The following is an 8,313-nucleotide window of genomic DNA, read 5'->3' as shown; positions in this document are numbered from 1 at the left end:
GTACGTACTCAAAAAAACAAAAAACAAAAAGAGAACAAAAAGAGGGACTCAGAAAGATAGTTCTACACCAATGTTCATTCCAGCTTTATTTACGGTAGTCAAAAGATGGAAACAACCCAAGTGTCCATCAACAGATAAATGAACACATAAAAGTCCATATCCATACAGAGGGATATGATTTAACCATAAAAAGGAATGTGTCCAAACTTCTGATTCATGCTACAACACAGATGAACCTTGAAAACATCACACTAAGAGAAATACGCCAGATGCAAAAGGACAAATATATGATTCCACTTACATGAACTATCTAGAATAGGCAAATTTGTGGAGACATGAAGTAGATTAGAAGTTACCAGGGACAGAGGATGAGGAGAATGGGTTTTTCCCTCAAGGTTTAGAGTTTCTGTTTGAGGTAGTGCAGAAATTTTTGGAAATGGATAACACTAACGGTTGCATGATGTCATGAATGGAATTAACGCCCCTTGAAAATGGTTAAAACGACATCTTTTGTGCTAAAGATTTAATTTATTTGAGAGAGAAAGAAGGGGGTGGGGTAGAGGGAGAAAGAGAGAGAATCTCAAGCAGACTTGAACTGAGATCACGACTTGAGCCGAAACCAAAAGCAGGACGCTCAACTGACTGAGTCACTCAGGCACCTAACATGTTTTATGTTCTATATTTTTTAACCACACACACAAGAAAAGAATCAGGAGGATGCTGGATGAGAATTCTCAGCACTCTTTCATGCAGAACTGCTGAACACCTACACGTGGGAGCCAGATTTACTGCCAAGACTGTATCATTAACCCTGCTTGTTCCTTTGTGAGAAAAAAAGAAAAGAAAAAAATGTCCGATGATGAAAGAGCAAAAGGAACATCGTTATCTGTACTCTCTCTCATCTCATGTGGAAGGGGGAATATCATACTGTAATTATCATGACATGTAATGGAAATGTATGGGGGGCGTGAGTGCATGGCAGGGTTCTCCTTTCAGATGTGTGGGGGCTCTTACGTGTTTATCTCTCTTTGAACCTGATAGCTGCGCCCGGGCGTATTAATTACCGTACATATCCACGTCTAAGGGTAGGTGGTTTGGGTGGTTGAATTCCCTGGATGGAAGGAAATTCACCATATGACAAGTGGAGTTAATAGACAATGAGTTCCATGTCTGCCAAATGTTGAAACTAATACCATTACTCCGTTCTTATAAAACGACTAGGTTTGACCCAGCAATTCTAATCCCAGTTATGTACCAAAGAGAAATGAAATGCACATCCATACAAGAACTTGTACACATTCATAGCAGCATTATTCATATTAGCCAAAAAGTGGAAACAACCAAATATCCATCAACCAGTGGATGGAAAAATAAAATGTGGAATAGCTCACCCTGCGGAATATTGTTCATCGATGAAAAGGAATGAAGGACTGATCCCTGCTACAACTTTTATGAATGAAGCCAAACACAAAATACCATATGTAATATGATTCCATTCATGTGAAATGTCCAGAAGAGGTGGATCTAGAGAGAAGAAAGCAGATTAACGGTTGCCTGGAGCTAGGCAGATGGGGGAGTAAGGGCTGACTGCTACTGGGTGTGGAGTTTCTTTTGTGATAATAAAACATTTAAAAAAAAATAGATTGTGGGGTCATATGGGTGGCCCGGTCAGTTAAGCATCTGACTCTTGATTTGGGCTCAGGTCATGATCTCAGGGTGGTGAGATGGAGCCCTGTGTTGGGCTCCGCACTGAACGTGGAGCCTGCTTAAGATTCTTTCTCCCTCTCCCTCTGCCCCTCCCTGCTCTCTCTCTCAATTAATTAATTAAAATTAAAATCAAATTTAAAGATAGATTGATGATCATTGCACAATTCTGTGAATACCCTGAAAACCATTGGATTCTACACTTGAAATAGGTGAGTTACACGGTATGTGACTAATACGTCAACAAGACTGTTACATAACTAGATAAAGGGACTGAAGAGATCTTGGATGACTGGCTGTGAGGACTAAGGGAAAGGAGAGATGTCCACGGGTATTTCTGAGTCTTCGCTTTTACCCACAATTCCCTATGGGTTATGGTGTTCTAGTTTCTTTCTTTTTTTTTTTTTTTAAGATTTTATTTATTTATTTATTTGACAGAGAGAGAGAGACAGCCAGAGAGAGAGGGAACACAAGCAGGGGGGGTGGGAGAGGAAGAAGCAGGCTCATAGCGGAGGAGCCTGATGTGGGGCTCGATCCCATAACGCCAGGATCACGCCCTGAGCCGAAGGCAGACGCTTAACCACTGCGCCACCCAGGAGCCCCATGGTGTTCTAGTTTCTAAAAAGTGGTTGTTCACATATCATTCCTAGGATGAAAACACAGACATTGAGTTAAACAGAACCATACCTAAATTACAAAACAAAACAAAAACAAAACTGTGTGTATTTTAAAACCAACGAAGAGGAGTTTAAATGGCATTTGATAGATAATTGACTTCGAGAGATGCGAAGAGAAAATGACCCTTTCTGAGTTACATTAAGGTGATGATTTTGTATGGCTTTATTGAGATACAATTCACATGCACTTAACGTGCACCATTCAGTGGGGTTTAGTATAGTCACGGTTGCACAACCACCACCATAATCCGTTTGAGAATATCTTATTCACCCCCAAAAGAAACCCCGTGCCCTTCGGCAATCACGCCTCAGTCTCCCTACCCGTCCCCCAACCCTAGGCCACCACTAATCCTTCTGTCTGTTTACATTTGCCTCTTCTGGATATCTTACATCATATCATGCTCCTTAGTTTCTTTTTTTTTTTTTTTTTTTTTTTTTTTTTTTTTTTAATTTATTCTACAGAGATAGAGACAGCCAGCGAGAGAGGGAACACAAGCAGGGGGAGTAGGAGAGGAAGAAGCAGGCTCATAGTGGAAGAGCCTGATGTGGGGCTCGATCCCATAACACCGGGATCACGCCCTGAGCCGAAGGCAGACGCTTAACCGCGGTGCCACCCAGGCGCCCCATCCTTAGTTTCTTTTTATTGATGAATGTTAGTGCACTGCACAGACACATCACGGTTTATGTATCTGTGTGTCAGTTGATAGACATCTGGGTTGTTTCTACTTTTTGGCCAGGATGAATAACGCTGCTGTGAACATCAGTGTACAAGTTTTTGTGTGGACATAGGTTTAATTTTTTTTCCCTGCTATATACGTAGGAGTGGAATTGCTGGGTCATAGGTAGCTCCCTTTTGGGGGGCTGCCAGACTGTTTTCCAAAGTGGCTGCACCATTTCACATCCCCACCAGCAGCGCGGGAGGGTTCTGATTTCTCCACATCCTGGTCAATACTTGTTATTTATTTATTTTCTTAAGATTTTAGTTTTATGTAATCTCTACACCCAGTGTGGGGTTCGGACTCACAACCCCGAGATCAAGAGTCACATGCTCCACTGATGAACCAGCCGGGCGCCCCGTCAACACTTCCTGTCCTCCTTTTCTGTGTGATAGCCGTCCAGCGGGCGTGAAGTGGTATCTCACTGGTTTTGACACTGAGCCTCTTCTCATGTGTCTGGTTGACATTTGAATTCTTTCTTCTAACACCGCTGACCCCTGACTATTCAGGCACTTGCCATCTCTTCCCTCAACTGGTTTGCATGCCTCGAAACTGGGCTTTCCATCTTGCATTCCACGCCCTAAAATGCAGTCACAGACCCTATTGCTTTTTGCCTAAAACCATGAATGGTTCCCAGTTGCCCATGGAACAGAGCCCACACTGTTGAGTATGGTGTGCAAGGCTCTCCACCGTCTCTCTCCCATCTATCTTTCTGTGTCCTATCTCTCTCTCTGTTTCCTCCTGTGCAGCTGTGCGATGCCTTTCCCCATGCTGTTCCCTCTGCCTGGCATCCGTTCCCTGAAGTGTCACCTGGTCAGCACTTGCTTATCCTTTACAACTTAGTTCAGCTAGAATCTTCCGACTGAAGTCTGACAGGGCCCTCGGGTTACTGCACTACTCAAAGGGACGCCATGCTCACTGTAACCTATGTCAGGGATCAGAAAACTACAGCCCCTGGGCCAAACCCAGCCCACCACCTGTTTTTGTAGAGTGCATGAACGAGGCAGGATTTTTATGTCTGGGATAGTTGAAAATAAATGAAATGTAATGTAGTTCATGACTCAATTTCAGTGCTCGTAAATAAAGTGTGACTGGAACATAGCCATGCTTATTTGCATGCAACAGCCAAGTTGAGTAATTGCAACCGAGACTGTGTGGCCCACAAAGCATAAAATATTTACAATTCGGCCCTTTCCAGAAAAAGTTCACCAAACCCTGGTCTAAGTGAATGGTGCTCCAGAGTTGTGCAGTGTACAACCTGTGCGGATGTGCTCCAACAGCCCTGCTCCCACGCTTTATGCCTCCACTCTAACATTCGTGGTGTAATACTTTGTTTTCTTCTCCCACAGACCCTGTGCTGCAAGACCTGAGATCGGCTTTGTGAGTCTCACTCACCTTTGTGTCCTCAGCGTGTAGCCAGGGCCTGGCACGCAGAGGGACTCAGTACATATCTGGACCACTGCACTGCATGAACTCTTTCCTGGACACTGAGGGTGAACTAATCAAACACTGAAGAGTTCAGGATTAATGTAACTCCTAAAAATGATAGTAGCGTGCAGGCAAAATTCTAGCTCCCTTGTTTCTGACTTCTAAACACATTCACACGCCCGCGTCATGTGTGTGGTGCAAGCCTCTCTCCTCCCAGAGAAGCACTGCCTGGTATATGTCATTGAATCCAATTAAAATCACTGTGATTGGCGTGGGATGTTGGCGAGGCTGCAGAGATAGCGCGGTCTGCACAGAGCTGGGAGTCGAGCCCCTGGGACGTGGTTCCAACTAGGGTAGGTTAATGTCGAGAGGTTTGTCTGGCGAAATCACAGAGATCTTTGTGAAGAGGAAGCCTGGGCTGGTTTGGAGAAGGCGGTAGAGTAAGAACTTCGAAGCTGTTACACTCACAAACTATTTGCGGAATGCAGGGGAAAGGCAGCAGCCCGTACTTTTGTGCTGAGTACTGTGAAAAGGAGGCCCCTGGCCTCCCTCGTCTCATTCGGTCCCCAAGGAAACCGATTTCAGCCGAGGGCACAGACCCAGAGGGGTGAGGCTGCGGGTCTGTACAGGCCCATCATGCACTTGCGACCGGCCAACCCTGGCCTCACTAGCCCCCAGCCTGGACCTCGCTGTCTGCCTTAGGCTCAAGGAAATGACCTGCTTTCAGTGAGCGCCTTCCACATGCCTTTGTTGCTCTGGGTTTCTCTCTGGTTGCCTGAGGAGTCCTACCCGCCCCCCCACATGAACTAGAAGGCCTTTTGAGAACTCTCCTGGGTCTCCCCTCACCATTGGCGCCTTCCTTCTGTCTCTGCTCAAGTTCCTCACCACAAATCTCCAGCCGGCACAACAGAACTGTAAAATGATAGCTAAGACTTATACGGTGCTTACCGTGTGCTGTTCCAAGCAATTTCCCCCATACTGTCTCATTTATATCCCATGAAGCAGGTGCGATCATCAGTCCTGTTTTAGAGACAAGGAAACTGAGCACAGAGAGGTTGAATAACTTGCCTAGGGTCACACAGCCTGTGAGTGGTAGAGTTGGAATTTGAACTCAGGCAGTCTAACTTGGAAAAGCATAAGGGCTTAACCAGTCCAGTTGTCATTTCTTGCCGATGCCATTTCTTTTCATTGTTTTCAATGGACCGTCCTCTATCCACCTTCCAATCCTTGCACCTGCACTTCCCTTTTACTAATACACTCTCCAACTCGCCTGACTAACTCTTCTCATTCCTTAGATCTCAGCTAAAATACCACCTCCTCCAGGAAGCCTTCCCTGATCCCCTGGTCTGTCTGCTGCTCACCTATCATTCCCATAGCACCCCATGTCCTTTACTGCCATAGCTATTTACCAGCCTGCCTCCCCCACCCAACCGTAGGCTCTGCGAAGCCAAGGAACATGCTTGTTGTGTGAATGGTGTTCTTGTTCTGACACTAGGCCTGACCCAAACTAGACACTTCATACGCATTTGTGGGATGAACAAATTTGGCAGTGAACTTCTCAGCAAAACCTTTCTATGGATCAGCCTGAAGGTAAAACTCAAATCACATTTCCAGGCTACCTCTTGTAAGATCAACGTGTTGGGAATGGGGCAGGAAGGAGGAGAAAGAGAGAGAGAGTCAGTCTATCAGTGGTGCTCACATACCCGCTTTCCTCCACTCCCATAAATCCCGAGAATTTGTTGTATTACGTTTGTACGTTTTTAGCACAGATTGGAACCACGGGCCCTCACCTTCAACACCACCATTCCAAGAGCCATTCCGTCCAGGCTCAGTCAACACTGCCGTGGCTGGGGGCGCACTGCTGGTTATGTCACCTTGCAGTAGGTGGAACAAGGTCTTTTGACTCAAATGCAGGTGAAGAGGCGAGGACAGTGGGGCCACATGGCGCCACATGTGTGAAAGGGAGGAGCCTGGTACCTCCACATGGCTTGGTTCCCAGAAACAAACAGGACGGCCTGTGCCCTGGGAGACTGCAGGACAGGGGTGAAAGTATTCCTTTTTCCGTTGAAATGGGGGGAAAAAATCCGTTGGAAATGTTGGAATTTTAGTTATTATTATTATTATTTTTGCTATGGACATGTATTGCCTATTTAAAAACAACTAAAATATTGATGTTTAAAATAAAAGTATATAGGCATAATACTTGCAAATTCCCTAACTCAGGGCTTCTGCCCTCAGAGCCTGTGAGGAGGTGGCCCTGGCTGCCGGCCCTGAGCACAGTCAGTGGTTTGGCTAACCGGACACCACAACCATATAGCCTCCCCCCTCCTGACACTGAAGCCCCTACCCCTTCTTAGAACGGCAGGCTGTCTCAGCTTTCTCCCCAGTGACTCACGGAGGGTGTTTCCCAGGACCTGGCTGTTTGCGGGCAACGCTGGGCATTTTAGGGAAGGAGATGCTACTTTCAGATCCCAGATCTGGCCAGTTAGACCCCCTCAGTTAAAAGCACAAAAGGAAATTCGGGGATAAGGAGGTACTCTCACTTTCTAGGGCTTTTTTCTTTTCTTTTTTATCATTTTCAAAACTTCCTGTATTATCTGAATTTGTATAATGTGTGTGTATTACTTTTGCAAAGAGAAGAATTTGAAGGCATAAACAGTGTCTGATACACTGGCGGGTGCAGCCCGCCTGTTGAGGGCCATTTCTGTGTCGTGGGGGAGAGGTCCCGGCCCTAAACATGATAGGAAGCCGCCTGCATCCAGAGGGCTCGCCCGAGATTCAGAAGTGCAGCCAGGTTAAAACCAGTGCTTTAGACAAGAGGGGACCACAGACGGTTTTAAGCGGGAGATTGCAGCGCCTGGGCACGATGTTCGGAGTCGTTCTCTAAAGCTTGTCCCACGCATGCTGTAAGCTTCTTGTAAACTTATAAGCATACCAAACTTTGATTTTTCCCATTCCATGCTGAGTGCCACTTCCCACCCTCCCAGGCTTTACAGTCCCTATAAATAAATAAATTCACCAGGTGCTCAAGCGAGACACTTAGGTATATGTATCCTTTTCTCTCCCCTCCCAGGGACTAGTCCTTTGGACCTCCTCTCCAGAAAGTATTTCCCACTTAGCCTCTCTTCTCTACACTCAAGCCCGGACCACCCCTCCCCGGGGTCACTACTTGCAGCCCCTCACTGGTCCCCTGACTCCACTCCTGCCCCTCTCCGTCCCTCTCGGACTTAGCTGCCAGAGTGCTCTCTTCAGACACCAATCAGATCTCATTACTCACTTACCTAAACTCTCCCATGGCTCCCCAGCATACGTAAGGTGAAATGGAAACTGTGACGTGACCTACGGGATCGTCCCCAGCGTCGTCCCCAAACTCACCTCCTGCTACTTCCCCACATGCATTCTGCTCTGCGCATAGACTTTTATTGGCAATTTCATGATTTTTCATGCGATTTCGTGTCTTGGCACATGCTTGTTCTCCTGGGATCTAGATTTCTTCGCAGAACCCCAGCTCCTTTGCTCTCCCCAACCTTCTCCCAAAATTATATCCACCTGACCCTATCCCTACTTACTAGCAGAAAAATCAACATTTAATTTCCTCACCAAACCCTCCCCTTCTCATTGACCAATTGATCAGGTCCACTTACGCTTGGTGAGTCACCTGGCTGACTTTTTAAAAAAATCAAGTTCAGAACTCAACCAAGTTGGTGGCTAACATTTGACAGCTCTTAGAAGGGATCTAGGAAACAATGCCATGCAGAGAGGGGCGCCCTGGGGAAGCACGGGAGCAC

The 8,313-nt window shown here is 46.3% G+C and overlaps 1 long non-coding RNA gene across 1 annotated transcript; it reads right to left on the bottom strand.

Annotated features, from left to right (window-relative positions):
- Positions 1-2,299: 2,299 nt before the first annotated feature.
- LOC117804573 lies at positions 2,300-8,042 on the bottom strand. The gene is made up of 3 exons (XR_004629075.1): positions 7,901-8,042; positions 5,474-5,545; positions 2,300-2,350 (listed from the first exon to the last, which is right to left on the bottom strand). It is a non-coding gene; the product is annotated as an uncharacterized LOC117804573 (long non-coding RNA).
- Between the last annotated feature and the right edge of the window lie 271 nt (positions 8,043-8,313).

Source organism: Ailuropoda melanoleuca, chromosome 12 (genome assembly GCF_002007445.2).
Source record: "Ailuropoda melanoleuca isolate Jingjing chromosome 12, ASM200744v2, whole genome shotgun sequence".
Classification (NCBI taxonomy): Eukaryota; Metazoa; Chordata; class Mammalia; order Carnivora; family Ursidae; genus Ailuropoda; species Ailuropoda melanoleuca.
Note: the sequence above shows the minus strand (reverse complement) of the source record. Positions and strands in the feature narration are given on the sequence as shown.